General features: G+C 51.7%; 1 protein-coding gene and 1 pseudogene across 2 annotated transcripts in view; both read right to left on the bottom strand.

The window, feature by feature from the left end:
- Positions 1–20,862, bottom strand: part of Ppard (peroxisome proliferator activated receptor delta) — a 63,717-nt gene that overhangs the window by 17,839 nt on the left and 25,016 nt on the right. The window contains exon 1 of one of the 2 annotated variants that reach the window (XM_010605333.3): positions 11,305–11,362. The exons of the other annotated variant lie outside the window; for it this stretch is intronic. The gene's annotated coding sequence lies outside the window, so the exon portion shown is untranslated. Of the gene's footprint in view, positions 1–11,304; positions 11,363–20,862 lie in introns of those variants that run through there. 2 annotated transcript variants of the gene reach the window in all.
- On the bottom strand, positions 13,754–14,994 carry LOC104849055 (annotated as a pseudogene).

Genomic DNA, 20,862 nt, shown 5'->3' with positions numbered 1-20,862 from the left:
ATATATATATATATATGTATGTGTACACACACACACACACTGATCTAGCCTTCTGATTTCTCTTGAGAAGTGGGCAGACCCAGCCACTGGGTGCCCGGCCCCACAGTTGGGGGTCACATCCCATTCCTGAGCAGTGGCCGCCCACTCGGGACTGCAGTATTTGCCTAGCCCTGATGCCGGACCACTCACCGCCGGGCTTAAACCTGGGAAGCGCCAGCCTGGAGCTTGGGAAGTGCAGAGGCACCGTGCTCGTGCTCGGGGGCTGTCCACAAGGCAGTCACTCCCACTGGTCCCCGGTTCTCCTTCTCGGGGAGTGCCAGGCTTCGGGTCAGCCACGTGCCTAGCAAAACAACCTGCTCCCAAACTCTCCTGGGGCTACAGCATACATGCGACACACTCCAGGCCAGTAATATGTAAACAGCAGCCCACGGTGAAGGCTTCTGAGAAAGCTATTCTTTCCTAATTAAGACAGACTTCCATCCTTTCCCACTTCCTGCTTGGCTCAGGAATGCTGTGCCTGGAGGGGGACTGGCTACCCTGGCGTCAGGAGAGGACAGGTGAAGAGGTGAGCAGAGGGTGAGAAGGAGCCTCGGCCCTGGAACCTCTCGGAGGTGCAGCACTGGCCCTGAAATGCCCACCTCCAGAGCATGTGTTGGGTGGAAGAAGGAAGCTTCCATTTACCAGGCACCGTTAGCCGGATTTCTACAGCACACAACGCTGATAGAAACAGGACCCGAAGACTGAGTACAGTGGCGTGGGCACAACAACAATGCCTGCAAGGGGCGTGGTGAGCACCGGGCAGTTGTGACTGTTGGGGAATAAGCGATCTAGAAAACACTTAGCAGTGTTCCAAATTACAAGTACCAAAGACACAGGCTCCTCATGCTCCGTGAGAAGAGAAAGCCCTGAGGTGGAAGGGCTCCCTGGAAACAGAAAGGCCTTGGGTCCACAAGGGTGAGGGAGACAGGCTGGGAGAACAAACAGGTTTGGGAACCGTGTTGTTTGGCAGCAGTGACAGAGTGACAGGAGCTAACGGGAAGGAAAGCCACCACACTGCCTTGTGCCTTAGCAAACTGTTTCCGAATCTCTCACGCCTCTGCAGCCCAGGCCCTCAATGCTCGCAGGCCCCCACATGGCCTTCCCTGGCAGTGAGGGAAAACCCCAAGCCTGGGGCCACCTAGAGGACCAACCTCCTGGAGGTCAAAGAGGAAGAGAGCAGAGCTCTGACAGGTGGGGTGGGACGGGCCAGGGGTCCCCAGCTCCTGCTCCAACTATCAGCTACTAGGGGGTCCTCCCACCACGCCCACGAGAGCCGTTCTGTTTCAGGGGTGCAAGTGGCTGCCTCTTGTGCTCTGGCTGGAGTTTTAGGTCCCTGTCTGTCTCACCAATGTTCCCCCGCCAGCCCAGCTTGCTCTTCCGGTGTGACCTCTCCAGGACACCAGTCCAAGGAGAGGGAGAGCTGTGGTCTGGCTGTTCCCAAATCCGCACGGCTCTGGGGCCGTTTGGTTTAGATGGAAGCGCAGCACTGCAGCCCATCCCTGTGTTCTCCCAGAAGGTGCCCACTTGCACACAGTCCTGATTTTCCTTCCACGGCCAAGGCCACCCCTGACCTGTCCCTGCTCTCAGCCTGCCTATCAGGGGCAAGCCTGACTGCCCAGCCCTCCCCTGACCCACTGGGCACAGGCCCATGGCGCAGACTTTCAGAAACTGCTGCTACTGCCCCCCTATTCCCCTTGCAAGGAACCCCGCCGCCCTCCTCCCTGCGGCCTGTCCCTAAAAGTAGCACGGCCTGGCACTCCGGCCGAGAAACCCTGCTTTGTGCAACCGTCCTATGTTGACAGTCTCCTCTTTACCCCTGGATTGTGCCAGAGCCAGGAGCCTCAGACCCCACGGCAGGACATGGGAAACCCTACAGTCATTAGGAAGGGGCCCAGGGAGAGCAGCAGTGAGGCCCTCAGCCCAACTGTGGGCTCTTGCAAGAGAATCTCTTGCAAAGTAAGCCCAACTGCTCCAAGCAGGGCCGAGTCTGAGCAGACTGGCGCGGTCTTAGCCACAGGCCATGTGCCTTGCACATGGGCACATGGTGCCAGTGAGATGGGACCAGGAGCCAGCGTGCCTCCTCTGTCAGCACGGGCTCCAGGGCCCTGGGGGCAGCTCAGCCTCAGCCTGGGGCCATCACCCTGTGTCCTGTGCCTTGGCTGCTGGCCCCCAGATGATTCTGTCAAGAGCAGCTCGGGAGAAGCTCTTCTGGCTACTTTTGCTAGAAAATGCCCCTCCTCCAGGAAGCTTCCCTGGATGAGCCCCCTCGATCCCTTCTCACTGCACCCCCGACCAGGCCCTCCAGAGGTGCAGCTCCTGCACCAAACTGCACCATCTTCTGCACCGTGATCTCTGTTCCCAGAGAATGCCCCGTTTTAGCACCGGGCATGGTGCCTTTTCATGAGTGCTCAACATGCACTTGCTGAATGAAGGAATAAATATACACAAGAAAGTAAGCTCAGTCGCAGTGGTTCCGGCTGTAGCACAATACTCCACAGAAATTAATCTTTTGTTTTGTTTTTTTGTACCAGGATCGAACTTGGGACCTTGTGCTTTGAGGCAGGCAGCAGCACCACTGAGTTAAGTCCCTGGCCCCCACAGAAATCAATCTTAACCTGCTTCATGTCAGGCCTGGGATCAAACCTGGCTCTGTCCCCTTTTCCCCGTAATGTGGGTAAGACACAAAGATCCCAGGGATTCTAGCCCTAAAATAGAGGCACTACCACCTACAGGACGCGGGAGGCCAAGGGTGGACTAGATAAGCCTGCAATAACTGCTTAATAAAACCGGGCATGGTGGTGCACATCTGTAACCCTAGTAGTTGGGAGGCTGGGCTACACAGAGAGGCTCTGTCTCAAACTCAGGGACGCCCTTCTTTATTCCTTTACTCAGAGAGAAGGACCCAAACCTGCCTCCCCTGCTGGCCCCTGCAGCTGACTCAGTTACTTCCTCCTTGCCTCCCTCCCAGGGAGGGAGGATAAAGGGCAGAGGTTGCGCCTGTCCTGGAAAGTGCTTTCAGATGAGGGGCAGGGGAGGCCAGGGGTGAGTGGGTCTGTTTGGTTTTCTTCCCGCTTCCCATCAATGAGTAAGTAATCCAGGTGCTGACCCAGTGCCTTGGGTTTTCCAGGCCAGCGACTCCAGGACTCTACTCCATGGTGCTCTCAGCTTCCCATTTGCCAATCTGGGTCACCCCACACCCCACAGGGCACACAAGCTGGATCCACCCCTAAGTCCCTTGGGCCAGCCCAGGAACAGCCCGGGGCTGGTTTTGGTCAGAGTGACCCAAACAGAGAAAGGACGGCCAGGAGGCCACCCCTGGGTTTCAAAATGACCCCAAAAGCCAGTCCCTAAGCACAGTGAAGGGGAGCTAAACCAAAATAAAGGCACCACTGGGGTCCAGGAGCCAGAGAAGGTCCTGGAGAAGAGACCAGAGAGGGAAGGGATGGCCCACAGCAAAGGGGGGCAGCAGCGCCTCAATTACAGCCTCTCCGGCTGAGAAGACAGCAAAGCCGAGAGCTTCCCAGGCGTAGATACTCAATGGTGTGGAAACAGAACCGGGGCTGGGAAGGCGCAGACTGCGATGGTAACTTAACAGTGCACCTCCGGCCCTACACACGCCATGCTTATTTTCTTAATTATATTTTCCTGTGTTCAAATTCTTCACAAGGAGCACAGCGTACTTATATGCTTGGGAAGAGGGGAAGTCACTGGAAAAGTGTTTTGAATAAAGAAAACCAAGTTAAGATGCTGAGAGCCCCTGCTGAGGTGGAGAAAGGCCACCCTCGCCCCAGCACGAGGACCTGTGCCGCTCAGAGGGCTTCGGACAGGGGGACCTGGGGGCAGCAGGGGGCACTGTCCAGGAACCTTCTCACCCAGGTCTCCTGGCCCACACTGCTGACGCCCTCAAGGCCCTCTGCCTCCTCCTGGTCCCAGCCAGCTGCTTTCAGTCACTGGTTCAACAAATATTTGCTAAGCACCTATTGTCATGTGCCAGACCCTTTAGTTATGACACTGACAGACACCCAACTGTGACCAGTGACAAATGCTGGGCGGGTGGGAAGGGAGGTGTGGGGCACAGAGACAGGAAGCGGGCCACAGGAGGCCGGGGATGGTGGGGTGCTGGGGCTGGGGTCACTGGGGCGGAAGCAGGTAAGCAGGAACATTTGCCCGAGGGGCAGTAGGGAGGGTCAAAAGGACATGGGGGCTGCATTTCACAGGCCCTCTGGAAGCCATGGGCTATGGCAGTCCTGGAGGTGCTCTATTTGGAGCAAGGACTTATCCCATCCCCTACCCAAGTCCTCACCAGTGGATAAAGCCACTGAGCAAAACCAGCGATTTCCGGCCATGTGTGTGCGTGTCTGTCTTTCTGTCTCTCACACACACACAGTCTGGGGAGCAGACGCAGCACTTCATGTGGTTCTAACTGACAGACAGCCACATGCCTGGCCTGGCAATGCCATCTAATGCCTTGGCCCCGCACACACCCGTGAGGCAGCCACCCTGCTCCAGGCCTGGGCTTGGACTGGATGTCACCACTCACACTTTTCTTCTCGAGCATCTGTTAGCGGGAGGCCTTTTGAGTTCCCAAAGCGCCTTCACATTCATCTCATTTAACCTTCCCAGGGGCTGGGCAGGCAGGAGAAATGAGACTAACAGTGGTGGCCAGGAGGCAGGCATGGTGACCGAGAAGGCCAGGCGACGAGAGACCATGCCCAGGCGGAGAAGCCACAGAGCCCCCAAGCGAGGATGTGGTCAGCCAGTCCTGCCCGGTGCACCTGGGGCTGCCAAGTCCAAGCTTCATGTCCTGTGATGCTTAATTCTCCTTGTAGAAGATAGCAGGCTGTTTGTGGCAGTGTGATTTACAATCTTGAAGAATCAGGGAAGGGGCTGGGGATTTAGCTCAGTGGTTCTCCCACCTGCTTCTCAAGTGCAAGGTCCTGAGTTCAATCCCCAGAAAAGAAAAAAAAAAGAGGAAAGACCCAATGCCCAGTAATTGAGGACCGGTTAAAGGTACCGGGCACACCCTGCCAAGGGAGTATTACCCAGCCTTGGAATTGATGTGTTCCTAGATTACTTAATAACTTGTTAAGTGGAGAACAGCAGAGTACAGAACTATAAAGAGCCCAATGCCCATAAAGAGGACCGAAGAGTGGAAGTTTCCCTGTATGTACACGGTGGTTGGCGATTTATTTGCTTTAAGGTTTTCCGTCCCAAGCAGGTATTACCGTCACCTGATCTGACCCCAAATAGCTCATGACAAAAGTGCTCCCCGCCATCACCACCTCTCCTTCACTGGGTCCCAGGTTGTCCTCCCAAAGCTGCTCCTTATTGGTGTCCTCGGCTGGGCCCAGTCTCTACAGGTCTCCTTGTTCTCCACCTCCGGTCCCGCCTTTCCTGATCTCACCTCGGCTTCCAATACCTCCACACACCGAAGACGCCCAAATTTACTTCACACCAGCCCTCTCCATGTGGCTGTGCAGGAATCTTGCAGACCTGACACATCCAAAGCCAAGCCCCTGACCTTCCTCCTGATCTCTCTCATCTTTGGTAGACAGCATTTCCGAACTGGTGTGGTGGTACATGCCTATAATCCCAGCTACTTGGGAGGCTGAGGTGGGAGGGTCACTTAAGGCCAGAAATTTGAGGTCCGCCTGGGTGACAAAGCAAGACTCTGTCTCAAAAACAAAACAAAACAAAAACCAACCAACAAAAAAGAACGCCAACCTTCCAGTTGATCGAGTCAAAACGTTCGGTGTCAGCCAACACAGGTGTCCCTGCCTTTAGCAAACAGCGGTGGCCAGAATCGAATCACTCTTCCCCTCCACTGCTGAGAACCTGCCCAAGCGGGCTTCCTCTCTGGGCTGGGTTATTCTAACAGCCTCCCACTTCTCTGCTTCTACCTCCCTGTGTAGCCCACTCTCCTACGGCAGTCTGAATGATTCTTTACAAGTGTGAGTCAGGCTCCTGGGACCTCTCACAGCAGCCCACCCCGAGTCTCGCAGACCCATGGTGTACTCTCATTTTGGCTTTTCCGTTTTTTCACTTGTTCAGCCCAAGATGACTCTGCAGAACCCGTTCTTCTTTACCCCTTCACCCCTCCCTTTTCAGATAAACCTTGTCACTGTTTCAAAGAAATGAAAATGTGAGTCAGATGCTGTCTCTCCTGTGATCAAATCCCTCCAGAGGTTTCCCACACCCCCATAAAAGTTCATCTTTCCACACTGGTCCCGTGTGCTACATCCTTCCTGCCTCTCCTGCCACCGGGCCTTTGCGGCTGCCGTTCCTCAGGTTCCCCTCTAATGATCCAGTTCCACAGCCACTGCCTCACAGGGTTAACAGCAGCCCAGGCCACGCCAGGTACTTGCACCCCTTTTCCCGCTGCAGTTCTCCCAGAACGCTCACTCTCTAGCGGTGCTTACATATTTTCTCATTTACTAAATGCTTGGTCTTTTCTCAGAACACAAACCCCGCAGGACAGAGATTTCCATCTGTTCAATTCACACTAATGCTCAAGTCTTGGAGTGGTGGCTGGCAGACAGTAGTCGTTTGGTAAATATTTGCTAAATAAATGAACAGCTTTAAATGCTTGGAAAAGAGATGTCTGTTCATTGCCAGGCCTCAAGCAGTCGGGCCTTGGGGTGTCTGAGCTTTCTCTCCAGACGGCTCTGGACCCACCGGAGGAAGGGCTCACTGGGACAATGATAAACTGGTGCAGATGCTGGAAGGGAAAACAGTTCAGAGTGACTGGGTGAGAAGGCCCGGTCGCCAATCAGCCAGGTGACTCGGGGAGGGAGTGCTGGCCACCGCAGCGCCTGCCTTTTGAGTCTGGGTGACAGCCCTGAGCTCAGACAGTGTGGGCAGGTGGGGAAAACTCGGGGCCTTGAAAGCTTTAGCCTATCAGGAAGACAGGGCCAGCAGCTGGAAGCCTCAGAGAAAGTTCAAGGTCAAGGGGATAATCCTGAAGGTGAAGTATCCTCCTCACAGAAAATACTGAGAGCTCAAAGAACAGGCTGCGGGTCAGGCTCACAGAACACCTTCCACAATTAAGATTTTTCTGGGCCAGGGATTTAGCTCAGTGGTTCCTGTGCCTACCTCGCAAGCTCAAGGACCCAAGTTTGATCTCTGGTGCGCGCGTGCACACACACAGACACACACAGACACACACACACACAGACACACACACAGACACACACACAGACACAGACTTTCTGGAAGAGTGGAGCAAGTGTCTAGATCTGAGGGGAAAAGCAGGGCCAGTCCAGCATTGGGCAGGGCGCTTACCCACTCAAGGCACTGCCTCCAGTTGTGTTCCTGAACTCTGCAGCCAAAAAGTTCTGCTTTCTGCTGGGTGTGGTGGCACAGGCCTGTAATCCCCGTACTCGGAGGCTGAGGCAGGAAGACCACCACACAGAATGGGCTATGCAGTGAGTTCAGGGCCAGCCTGAACTACACACTGAGAGGTGACAGCCTGTGGCTGAGCTGCGTGCCACTACATGCCCACTTTGAGACAAGCACAGCTATACTCACTTGCCCAGCAACACAGACAACTGAAGGGGAAGGGGCTGAGGGCAGCAGGAGGGGAATGTATTATTTTGCCTTTGTGTTCGTCTGCAGCTTAGATTTTAAAAACAAGCATCAGTGTCTCATATAAGCCAGGTGGAAGAGCCAGGGGTGCCCTCGTGATATTTCCTTGCTTTTACCCTAAAAAACACTTTTGGGGGGTGGAGGTGGAGCTCAGCAGTGAGCACTTGCCCATCCCAAGAAACACAACAAGCCACAAGGGAACGAAAGCTTTGGGGTCCCACTGGAGAAAAAGCGGCCCAGGAACGAAGGGCAAACATGGACACGAAGTGAAGAGGTGCAGATGTCCTGGGGCTGGATCTCTAGGACATTTTAGGTCTCAGGCTCTGTCTTTCCTGGCCAAGTGCATACCTACTAAGGTCCCAGGCAAGTGTGAGATAATAAGCATCTGAAGTAAGCATGCCGTCCCCCGGAGAGGAAAGAAGACCAAAAGGAGAATAAAAGAAAATGCAAATCTCGCCCCTAGAGATTCAGAAAACCAGCCCCCTGCCCCATCCCAGGCCTCCTGGCATGGTGGCAGTGGCCTCTTGGTGGGAAAGCTGGTCAAGCCCGGAAGTCTGGGTCCTCAGGAGGGCATGTGGAGGACAGCAGGTGACCTAGCAAAGACTGCGGCTGGGGTCACATTGGGCTACCTCCCAGCCAGTTTGTCCCGTGTTGTCGGCAGGAGGCAGAAGAGCTCCCTGGAAGGGGTCAGTACAGAGTGCGGGCATCTATCTGTCAGCATTGCTCCCTCTGGCTTCTGTCCCCACCTGCTCGCTGCCGGGGCCCTGGACACTTTAAGATGCGGTCGAGGTGGCCAGGCCAGAACGCTGCCCAGGCCCAGGTGGTAGAGCTGGACCCCGAATTCAGTCCTTTTGCTGGAGGCCCGGGGCGGAGAGCAGGAATGGGACACCTGGCCTCGAAAGACCTCATGCAGCTGGAGCCACCGTATTCCCCAGAGCAACTATGGGACAGACACCCTACTCTCTACTCACTGAGGGCTTGGGAGGAAGACTGTGGGTCCGGACGGTGACCAGAGCTGAAGGCCAGCAGGAGCAGTGCAACTCTGCCTTTCTGGCTGCTCCCCTGAGAATCTCCATCTGACGTCCGGCTGACAACAGCCCACGCAGGGGCTGTCACTCCATCCACAGCGACCTGCTTGGCCAATGACTACACCTCTCCCTGGCCAATGTGTCCTGTTTCCCTTCCTTTGGACCCCAGGCTCCCCTCATGCTGGACGCCCTGGGACTGATAGGCCAATCAGGTGGTTCAGGGCCCGGCACTGCCCTGTCTGGGCAGCAGAGGTGGGAAGGGCACCAGCAGCCTACAGTGTGCCCAAGGGGCTCGGCCTCCTGTGTGAGTGAACACCTGCCACTCGCAGGGCGGACCCTGGGCACACAGGTGCTTTTTTCCTCCCTCTCAACCACACGGCCTTTGGGCGACAGTGTTTCCTGCTTGGCTCTGAGCACAGGCTGACCTTGGAGGAGGCAGCTGGCACAAGGACCCAGGCACTGGGGCACCAGGGCAGGGCTTTGTCTCCAAGCAGAAGCCACTGTGGATCCCACTCGGTGGCTGGGTGGCCCCAGGCAGATTGCTTCACCTCTCTGTCTGTTTCCTTATATGTACACTCACTCTGTAGGCTCAGAGGAAGTGGCCCTGACCCCACCCAGGCTCCTGAGGCTCATCTGTCTACACAAGACACTTCTCAATGGCAGCCACCCAGGACATGAGAGTGCTCTCCCCCAGAATGACTGTCAGCGACTCCTGATGTCAGGGAAATGTCCCTTCCAAAGCTCTCTGCCTGAAGCAGCAGGAAACACCAAAAACATCACCTCAATTCTAACGTGAGGAACAGATCTGACACAAATAGGCACGAGAGTAACCGAGGACACAATTCCAAGTAAATGCAGAATCGCAACAGTGAAGAAAATGCACAGGTTTGTTGTACCATTTTAACTTATTTCAAGCTTTAACCTTTGAGAACTTTTCAATATTACACACATGTGTGTGGTATTATCTGTAAGTCATTAATTGATTTTTATCTGGTGTTCATTTTGTATTAATGCTATCCTACTAGCAAACATCTTGATCAAATAGAACATTTCTACTTATTAATTACATTTAAAAAAAATTTTTTTTTTTTTTTGGTACCAGGGATCGAACTCGGGTCCTTGCACTTGCAAGACAGGCAGCAGATCTGCTGAGCTAAATCCCAGCCCCAATTTTTTTTTTTTTGAGACAGGATCTCACTGTGCATTTCAGGCTGGCTTTGAACTCACTATGTAGCCCAAAGCTGGCCTCAAACTCATCGTGATGATCCTCCTGCCTCTGCTTCCTGAGTGCTGGGATTTCAGACCTGTACCACCATGTCTAGCTCAAAATAAAATTTAAGAAAATGAGGTGAGACTATTACTTGGTGATTCCTAGGTTCAATCCCCTTTACTGCTAACAAAAAGACAGAGCCAGAACTCAGGCGTCTGAGGTAGGAGGATTCCTGCGAGTTCAGCCTAGGCTACACAGTGAGTGCAAGGCCAGACTGAACTACATAGGAGAACTTGTATCAAAAACAAAAACAGTAACAACAAAACATCCTTGAAATTTTATCACAGAAAAATAATTCTTAGAGGTTTCTTATTTAAAAAGTCACAAACGCAGTGCTATGAAACATACAAAATAACTTGTAATTTGGTTAAATCCCAGGAGCTCCTATCCCGTGTTCCCGAATCCTGAAAGTTAACAATGCCGGGAGTTCGGAAGCACTGTCTGGACACTTTTCCCGCCAGCCTTCGGGTGACCCCATCACGTGACCCGGCACCTACAACCAGAGCCCCGCCCCAATCAATATCATTGACTCCTCAGTGCTTACTATGTGCAAACGTACTGAGCAAGGCCCTGGATGTGGGGGTGAGCAGGACGCAGCCCCTGAAGAGGACAAGTGTGCAAACAGGTGACCGTGCAGAGGGGCGTCCAGGGGCGGCCGCCAGCACAGATGGCGCATGTGGGAACCGCAAGCTGCCTGACTGGCTCGGCGTCAGCTCTCTGAAGGGCAGATAAGGGGCCGGGACAAGGCCGACCTTGAATCCCGAGTGCCCGAGGAGTGTGGGTGCCATTCTGAGGCCAGGAGGCCTGTGCGGGAGGAGGGAGGCTGAGACCCAGGAGAGGGCTTCCGAGTTGCCAGCGAGGAAGGGCAGGGCCCGCAGTGTCACCCCTCACCAGACACTGAGACGCTGCCGCTGCCGCAGGCCAGGCTCTCCGACAGACAGGCTCTTCCTTCGTCCCACCTGGGACGCCGCAGCCCCTCGCAGCCTGACTTCCACCTCCTCATCCTTCAACTCTCAGCTGAAGAAACATTACCTCCTCAGGCGAGCCTCCCATACTGGGCTCCTAAAGGGCCCTGGGTTTCCCCAGTCAAAGCTCTCTCCAGTCTGCATTTCACTCACTTATTCTGGGGATGTGCTATCGAGACAGATCCGTGGGGACGCAGCACGGATAGTGGCTGTCACGCCCCTCCCCACCGCTTCCCTTTGCTCCCCTCACCCGTCCAATGGACGGGACAACTTGCTATGTGGATGTCCTACCCCGCTATCAAGCCTAAGTTGTTGCAGCAGGGCAGGCGGCGTGGCTCCCCTCCCCCACCCACTTCCGGTCCCCCCACACCCAGGCGACCTCTCTGAGCAGGGCCCCTCCCGCTGCCACCCCCGTTACCGTGGAGACTCGCCCGGCCTTCCTGTAATCCCACTCCCAAACGCATTCTCAGTCTCCAGAAGTCCTGCAGATCTACTCGGGACTGTTTGCGAGCAGTGCGACAGAGCGGGTGTCCCAAAAGGAAGAGCTCCACCCAGGGACCGGTAGTAGGGAGAGCAGCGCAGAGACAGCGCCCAGCAGGGTCCACTACGGCGGCCAGCACAAGCTGGACAGCGACAGCCGGCAGTGGCAGTGACGGGCAGCGGGCTGTGTTAACTGCTGGCAGAGCTGTAGGTACTCTGCTGACTCACAATTTCTATATGAATTGAGCAAAAAGCAAAACAGTTTTAACAAAAAAAGAATGAGGCTGCACCTGCCTTGTAAGCACAAGGTCCTGAGTTCCATCAACGGCACCGGAAAACAAACAAACAACAAAATGAAAAAACAAACCTAGGGTGACTGGCAACACTATTTGCTTGATGGCTTTATAACAGGTGTACCATGCCCATGGTTGGGGGTGCAGCTGCTTTAACCTTAAATACATACAACTTCTTGAAGTCCTGCATTTATCTGTCACCACAAAACTATCACGTGCAGCAGCCCATGAGGTTCCTGGAGCCCCTGCCTCATCCCCTCAGTGACAGGCAGCCACTCGAGCCTCAGCCCCATCAGCTGCCTTTGCCTGCCGTGGGTCTGGCGCGTCCTCAAGTGGCTCCTACCGGTCCCGACCCCCACAGCGCTGGGCACAGAGCAGGCATATCAGCCTCTGCTGCCAGACCTCAGCGGTGGCAGAGAGCACTGCAATGGTCGGGACGCAGATCCCTGCCTCTGTCCGTGCCACCCTTCGCCAAGATGCCCGCCCTTCAAATCCAGCACATTCCCACCTTCCTTCCCCCTTTTCAAGAAAGCTCTGGCTCAAGTTCTATTCCTCTGAGACGCTCTTCCCCACGGCGCTCAGTGCTCATTCACACCCCAGGAGCAGCCTCTCTCAGAGCGCTCTTCGGGGAATGAGCTCCTTCCCTCTCACTGTTCACTGAGGGTCCTGAGCTGTGCAGGCCCCCTCCTGGTCCATCTTTCGCAGCAGGGCTGAAAAGAGCTTAAATGTAAGGCATTTTAGTACATGTGCTGCCAAAGTGAGCACAAATCTAAGGCATTTTAAGGTCTAGTTATGTGAATGTTTGCTGGAAAATTATCCCCCCTCTCTTTTTTTGACAAAGTGTCTCACTATGTAGCCCAGGCTGGCCTGGAACTGGTGATTCTCCTGCCTCAGCCTCCCAAGCACAGGAATTACATGTATGCGCCACCACACCTGGCCGAGATATGTCTAGTTTTTTGTTTTGTTTTTAAAGCAAAAAATAATTTACTCAAATGACATTTAAATGATACAGAAGTGAAAAACATTAGAGATCTATACACAATAAAAAGTTAATATAAATTAACCAACTCCATGGACATTTCCAGTTAAACATTCATACAAATATACACTCACCTTTTTCTTTATATAGCAATAACACATATACATGACATGCAAATTTTGGCAAAAAAATCAGAGATATTAGCAATATTCTCACATTTCAAAAATTTTAACAAAAACATTCTATATGAATGTAAACCCCTGATTTAATTCCATGATTTTATCATGTCAGAGCATGTTGCTTTTAATTTTTAAAAAAATTAAGATATTGGTATCATAACATATTGGCTTATTAATAATTAAGGCATTTTGCATACACAATATCTTAGTGTGTATAAAAAGTTTTAAGGTTGATTTTTGATTATGATGTTTTAAGCTTTTTTTTTTTTTGTACCAGGATGGAACTCCAGTCCTTGTGCTTGTGAGGCAGACAGCAGAACCACTGAGCTAAATCCCCAGCCCTGATGTTTTAAACTTTGAAAGTCTCTTCAACATAGGAAAATAGCTGTACACATTCAGGTTTTTGTTTTTTTTTTGTTTTTTTTTTTTTTTTTTGGTTTTTTTTTTTTTTTTTTTTTTTTTTTTTTTGGTATCGGGGATCGAACTCAGGTCCTTGCGCTTGCTTGCAAGGCAGGCAGTGGAACCACTGAGCTAAATCCCTGGCCCAGGTTTTTTTTTTATTTTTGGTACCAGGAATTGAACTTGGGACTTTGTGCTTACAAGGCAGGCGGCAGAACCACTGAGCCAAATCCCCCACCCAGGTTTGTTTGTTTTTTTAATAATAAAAAAAAAATCTATTATTGGTCTCAGTGGTTCCCAGTAATAAGTCTTGTCTTATTTTTTCACACAGTATAAACTATATTCTTTTTTTTTTTGGTACTGGGGATTGAACTTGGGTCCTTTATGCCTGCGAGGCAGGCAGCAGAACCACTGAGCTAAATCCCCGGCCCAGTATAAACTATATTCTAATGCAGGATTGCATTAAGACCTAGTAGTTCTTAAACAATGTTACTAAATAACCCTAAGTCCCAAATGCAGCAAAGGCGAACAATCTTCACAGTGCACTGTCATCTCACTGAAGCTGCTTTTTGGATATTTTTCTACTTCAATGTGAAGTAGATTGTCAGGGTTTCATTAGGTGGATTTTTAAAAGAAAAGGACGGTTTCAATTTCTTCCCCAGTTCAGAGTTGGAAATCATAGAGTCCAGGGATGTTTTAAATAACCAGCTGTTCGTTAGTAGAGGAAATCTCCCAATGCAACTGCAATAAATTAGCATCTACATCCTTAGCTATAGTACCAGCGTATCCTGGAACCGAAGTAAGATGGTTTTCCTGTTCCCGCCATCTACGTAATTTTAAAAAATCTGAATATTTCTATCACTTATAAATTCTGTTTAGGATGATAGTTCTGACCACCACCTTTTTATTATTGCTTGAAGCCAGTTTAAACAAACTATTACATATTCTTCCAGTTTGCTTTTAAGTAATGACTTTACTAGAGGCAATAAATCTACACAGTGGCCAAGTGAGATACACTGTTTTCCTTCTGTAAACTATTGGTGAGTCCAGGAAGGCAATCCACACAACTCCCAGGTCTTCTAGCCTCACTAAATACGCCAGGAGCTCACTTGTACTTCTCTTTCTCCAGAAAGTTAAAGCTACATTCAATCTCAAATTCCTGCTGAACAAAACTGGAGCCATCATTTCATGGTCCTGAGAAACCTCAGAGAAAACCCCACCATATTTTAACGATGGGCTTTCTGTTTGTGAAAAACCAGAGTCACTGGAGTTAACCACATATGCCCGACCACTGTGGTGTAACTTCTCAGGCAGGCGGCCTGCACAAGCCAACTCATTTTCTTTATTGCCGTATCACAGCCCCCACTTCTAGGGACTGTTGTTTTGTTTTTGTGAGGAGGATGTGGGAAGGACGATGAACTGTCTCTCCGTGATAGATCGCCTTGTGTAGGCTATCTGGGCTTTTCACAGCTGTTTTGAAGATTTAACTTCCTTCATGTTCTTATTAGTGAAATTAGAAATCCTTTTCCTAGGAAGATCAGTGGAATGATCCTCAATATTACAAAAGTCCTGTCTTTTAACACTGTGGTTTCCAGATGCCATAATCTCTTTAATTTGTACTTTGTGACCTCAGCCCAGTCTGGGCACTGATGAGCCACACCCAGCAGCCTAGAGTGCCCCTCAGCTCTCAGCTGGGGCCCACGTACAGCCATTCAAAACCTGAGGTATGGGACCTAGAGATTTAGGTCAGTGGTTCCACCATCTGCCTCACAAGTACAAGGTCCTGAGTTCCACCCAGGTACCAAAACAAAAAACTGAGGTATGTATAGTTTAATCAATAATTTTGAAGCAGCCGGGACGGTGGTGCACACCTGTGATCCCAGCACTTGGGAGGCTGAGGTAGGAGGATCGCTGCAAGTTTGAGACCAGCCTGGGCTACACAGTGAGTTCCAGGTCAGTCTCAACTACATAGTGAGACCCTGTCTCAAAAAAGCAAAACAAAACAAATAATTTTGAAGCCTGTGTGGTGCTACACACCTGTAACCCCAGCACTAAGGAGGCTGAGGCCTGGGCTACATAGTGAGTTTAAGGCCAGCCTGAACTACACAGTGAGACCCTAACTCACAAAAACAAACACCCCCCCCCAAACTCAAACTATACATACCTCAATGGACAAACAAAAAAGGCTTTTAGAAAAGAATGCAGTGGACCAGTGTGTGGAAAGAGTCCCAAGATGCACTACAGTGAGAACAGCAAGTAGCAAAACAATTTGTGCCCCCAGTGCAACGGGGTGCAGGCCAGGAGCAAGAAGAGGACAAAATGCTGTGTCCTTCAGGTGTGCATGAAGACACAGTCACCTTTACCTTCACCCCTGGGGCTGGAGGGCCTGAGTCACTCAGTCCCTCTTGGTCTTTCTGAGAGGTGCTGCTTTTATATTAATAAATATTTTTATTAATAAACACAATAACATCAAAGTAAGCCAACATGAGGGTCTGAGGGCAGACACTCACCAGTCCTCCCTAGCGGCCCGGAGCCCCTCCTCAGGGTAAACTAGGGGCAGCATGTTGATTCCTGAGCTTGGGCCTGGAGCAGGCATTCAGCACAAATCCTGAGCTCACTCCGGTGCTCACGGGGCCCAGCAAGGAAAAGCAACAGATATATCCCATGACAGGGGAGTCAAGCCGCAGCCAGCGTTACCCATCGGGTGTGGCCTGAACCTGCCTTCCTCCTTCAGGCCTGGTCTCCCCACCTCCTGACAAACCTACCAACTCAAGGCCAGGAGAAGCAACTCCAGGGTGTCACAGAGGGCTGGGGGCATCCGGGTGCCCAGGCCCACGGCACTGACAGCTCCTCAGGGCACAGGCAGGGCTCCCTGGGGACAGGGGTGTCCCTGAGCCTGAGGAGGTGGAAGGAGGACTGCACAAACCTTTCTGGAAGCCATTATGTCTCGCACACCCTAAGGGCAGCCAGGTCCAAAGCCTCATACTGACACCGAGGAGGTGACCTTCAGGATCAACCTAAAACACCCACTGCCCGGTCAAAAGTGAGATGGATTCCATCAGAGCCTTCCTGGTTCGCGTTGGGATGGACTGTTGGCAGGGGCCTTGACCTGGACACAGACTATTCCGTGATCTCCAGTATCCCCCAAGATCCAAACAGTCCAAGGACCAAATGAACAGCATGCTCCTCAAGTCCTCAGCATCTCCCTGACCCCCATCTCTCACTGAGTTGCTACCAGTCTCTAAAAGACCCTGCTTCCAAAGTCTCCCCAGTCTGTAGCCACACTGATCCTCCTCAGTCAAAAACCGGATCCCATCTACGACTGATTAGAACCTGCTGCCGCGCCTGCCTGGCAAGCTCAAGGTCCCAAGTTTGAGTCCCGGTACCAGAAAAAAAAAGTACAAACCCCAGCTCTCGAAGGGCCCCGGAACCCAGGCTCTGTCCCCAGCTTTCCTGCCTCACACTGGGCCCCACCGCCAGCCAATGCTGCCCCTCTGCCACGTGAAGGGGTCCCGAGCATCTCTTCTTGCCGGAGCTAAGAGGCCTGTGCTGCTTGTCCCATCCCCCACCTCACTGCGTTGTCACCTCTGGGTGCCCGTCTACGTTACCCAGCCCTGTCTGGCTCCCTGCTTGCTGCGGGCTCACACACTGCCCCTGTGTCCCACCTCTGTACCTCTATCTGCCCAGTCTAAATACATGCATTCAAGCGCAGTCTATTACCTCTCGCCAGACTGCGGGCCGCCCCCGTGCCAGCAGAGTGCTCGGCAGGCAGCTTGTGCCCCGTCCGCGTCTGCAGAGCTCACCACCTCTGCCACGTTCCTCTCCTGCCCTTCACAACCCAGTGCTCCTTGCACAGGCAGTGGGACATCGACCCCCACCAACCCCCTCCACAGGCTGGGCCTCACATCCCGGCCCTGAGCGATCACTCCGCCCCGACCGCTTCACTGTCCAGGCTCAGGCCCTGCCCACCTGTCACTGGGACTAGGCCGCAGACATTCCTCTGTCTGGTCCAGCGACACCCTTGTCACACCCTGCCCACAAAATCCCATTCCTAATGTGGCAACCCAGGCCTTCCACACGTGACAGCCACCACCCCAGGACCTAACAGCACGTGCCGTGTGCTTCCCCCAGGTTCATTCCCATGACAACCCTGTGAGGAGGAATCAGCAGGACCAGGACCCGACAGATGTGGACACGAGGACAGGAGGGCGCCTGCCCAGGGTCACAGCCCAAACTCGCCAGAGTGACTACTCCAGCCAGGCAGTCCTTCCTGAACAGTCTCAGGGCTTAATCCTTAATGTTCTAAGAATCTCTGCAACAGGCTTCCCATGACCCCACCGGCTTCCCCAAGGGAAGAGCAGTATATGTATCTGGGATTGAAAGGAGAGGTACATTCACTGGACAATGTGCCCATTATCCTAGCTAGCTGGGAAAGTGGGGCTAGAAAATCTTAAATTCAAGGCCAGCCTGGGCAACTCAGTGAGACACGATCTCAAGATAAAAATTTAAAAAGGGCTGGGGCTGTAACTCAGTAGAAAGCCCTAGGTTCAATCCCTAGCACTGCAAAAGACAGAAAGAAAGAGGAAATGTGAGGGAAAGGGGGGGGGGAGGAGGAAGAGGAGGAAAGAGGGAGAGAATATATATCACGGGTCATCCAAATTATTCCTAAAACTTCCTGACTTCCAGGAGGCAATACCAACATTTAGTGCTCACTGAAGGTTGCAGCGAGTACAAGCTGCACTTCTAATGATGATTAGCACTGACGGACACCTGACCAGTGTTGGACGAAGTGTGGATAAACACTTGGCTCACCATGGGACACGGGAAAGCACTTCCTGCACCACAGGTTTCGCTTCATGATGCCAGGTGCCAGGTCAGGAAGGCCCCTCCTGAGGACAACCCCACTCCGCAGCCAAGTCTCCTGGCAGGGCCACTGTGTGTCCAGGACAAGAGGCTGTCCTGCCACTGGCCCCCTACTGCCTGTGGGCCTTGGGCTTGGCTCTTCAAACATGTGGCTCCGGTCCCAGAGGCTTCCACTAAGCCACCCAATGCTCAGGTTCTGGGCACCAGTGCTGAGGTCAGAAGGGAGGGACAGGAACAAAGCCTGATGACAGTGGCATGGGTGACCAAAGGGAGGGAGGGGCATGGAGGGATGAGAGAGCACAAAGGAATGTCTGTTCCGACATCCTCGGGGTATGCAGGCACCCTTGCTCTGCTCTCTGCCCTCCTACCCTCCTCTCCACCCCACGCTCCTCCTTTCTGGCTTCCCTCTAGTGCAGAGTAGGCGTTGACTGCTCCCCGCTCACCCAACACGCCTCTCCACTTCCTGCTCAGTGACAGACTCCAGATTCTCTTCGGGGAGCAATGCTCCCCCAAATGACTCCTGGGCCTCCCCTGCAGCGGAGGGAGGCCAGTGAGAGGAGGTTGAGGATGCTGGGCAGGACTGCAGGAATGATCCCTAAGAGGGCTCATGGGTTCACTGTGCCTTTCCTCCTTCCCACCTGCCTCCCTCCTAAAGAGCTGCCGTGATGGTTGGACCCAGCAGAGACCAGTCCTGCGCCGTCTCCGCTGCCCTCTTCCATATCCCAAACTCCTACTGGCTTAAGTCACTGTTATTTCTGGTCCAGCTGCCAGATGCAATTCCTGAATAATGGAACTGTAGAGCAAGGAATCAGCAGGGAATTAGAATGAACTTAGGCTGCTGAGAATGCAGTGGCTCTTGTACAGCTCCCTGGGATGACAGACCAGCCAGCTCAGCGAGCACCCCATCCATGTAGCCATTCAAGACAACTTCAGAATTTGATTTTTTCCACTTGGACCTTCAAGGTCCACCAGGGGGTTCTAATGAGGTCCTCTCCTTCCGTGGGACATTCGGGGAAGCTGAGATTGAGCCTGGAACGTGGAATATGCACTCTTAAGCCCAGAAACCACTTCAGTCTGCAAGATTTAGTAATTTTCTTTTGGTCACTGACTTGCACTTGAAGGGGTATCAGGATCCAGCCCCTTCCTGTCTCTCTGGCTTCCCAGCCTCCGTGAGTGAACAGCTTTGCTCTACCATGATGTGCTACCTCAACACAGGCCCAAAAGCAACAGCCAAGCAGCTACAGACAGAAATCTCCCAAACCACAAGCCAAAATTAAAAAAAAAAAGTTTGGTGGTGGTATTGTGATTGAGCCCAGGGCCTTGCCTCATATAAAGCAAGCATTCTACCATTGGGCTACGTCTCCAGCCCTTTTTTATTTTGAGATAAGGTCTCACTAAGTTGCTCAGGCTGGCCTTGAACTTGCAAATCTACTTGACCTCCCAAGTAGCTAGGATTCCAGGTGTACACCAACAACCCTGGCCATCTCCCCTCTCAAAGCTGATTACCTCAAGTATTTCATCAGTGACATAAAACTGACTAACACAGCCCCACCAGAAGCACACAAACTGCTCCGATGCACCCTTTCCCAACCCTGGGTGGAGACTCACCCAGGAAACAACAAGTCCTGGAGATGAGCATTCCGCCTGTCACCCAAGTCACAAACCACCCCAGGAAACAGACCATCAAGGGGGCCGAGCATCAGCAGCCCACAGAGTGGAAATACTGGGGTCACGAAACAGTCAGCACACATCTCAGGATTCCAGTGGCCAGAAGAGAGCAAGAGGGCCAAAGAGGGAGTAGCTGAGAATTTTCCACAACTTAAAAACAATTATGTGTGGGCCGGGGATTTAGTTCAGTGGTTCTAGACCTGCTTCGCAAGTGCAAGGGCCCAAGTTCATTCCCTGGTACCCAAAAAAAAAAAAAAAAAATCAAACAATTCCGTGTAAGATGTTCATATTAGGGAAAGTGGTTGAAGAGACATAGAGACTCCCTGTGCATCTAAGTTTTTCTAAAAGCTTTCCAAACTAACTAAAAATAAAAATGTGTCTTCAGATACAAGTAGCATACTAAATCCTAAGTAAGCAATAAAAACAAAGCTACATGCACTTTCAAATGGTTCTCAAAGAACATAAAGATGGAGAAATGTATTAACTGAATGTAATTAAGGACAATACAGATGTTCACTTTCATATTTTCTCTAAGTGTAACATTTTTTGGAGTAAAAAGATTCGGAAAAAAATGATTAAATGTATAAGAACCCAAACAAAGTGAGAAATTTTCAAATCAGTAAAGAAAACTCAGTCAATCCAACAAAGACGAGGTGGAAAAAAATAGGTATGAAGTAAAGTTTCTGGAAAGTACTAAAAAAAATGTAACCTATTTAAGTCAAATTCCAGAAACATAATTAAACTCGTGTAAGACAAAATGTCCAAATTTAGAACTTTAAAATTCAGCACACTGTTTACAAAACAAACTTGGAAACAGGATGACACAGACTGCAGCGGCCTGTCATTAAACTCAGGAGAAAGAGTGGGCAAAATTTAGTAATCACTTCAAAGAGACACTGGGTGTACCATGAAATGTACAATTTTTTTGTTGGGTGTGGTGGGAAATGCCTATAATCCAAGCACTCTGGGCAGCTGAGGCAGGAGGATTGCAAAATCGAGCCCAGCATGGACAATTTAGCAATTTAGTGAGACCTTGTCTCAAAAGTCTAAAAAACATTTTTAAATGGCCAGGATGTAGCTCAGTGCAAAAGCCCAGGGTTCAAACCTCAGTACCA

This window comes from Fukomys damarensis, unplaced genomic scaffold (genome assembly GCF_012274545.1).
Source record: "Fukomys damarensis isolate Sample0158 unplaced genomic scaffold, DMR_v1.0_HiC HiC_scaffold_20, whole genome shotgun sequence".
Lineage (NCBI taxonomy): Eukaryota > Metazoa > Chordata > Mammalia > Rodentia > Bathyergidae > Fukomys > Fukomys damarensis.
This window is presented reverse-complemented; position numbering and strand designations above follow the sequence as displayed.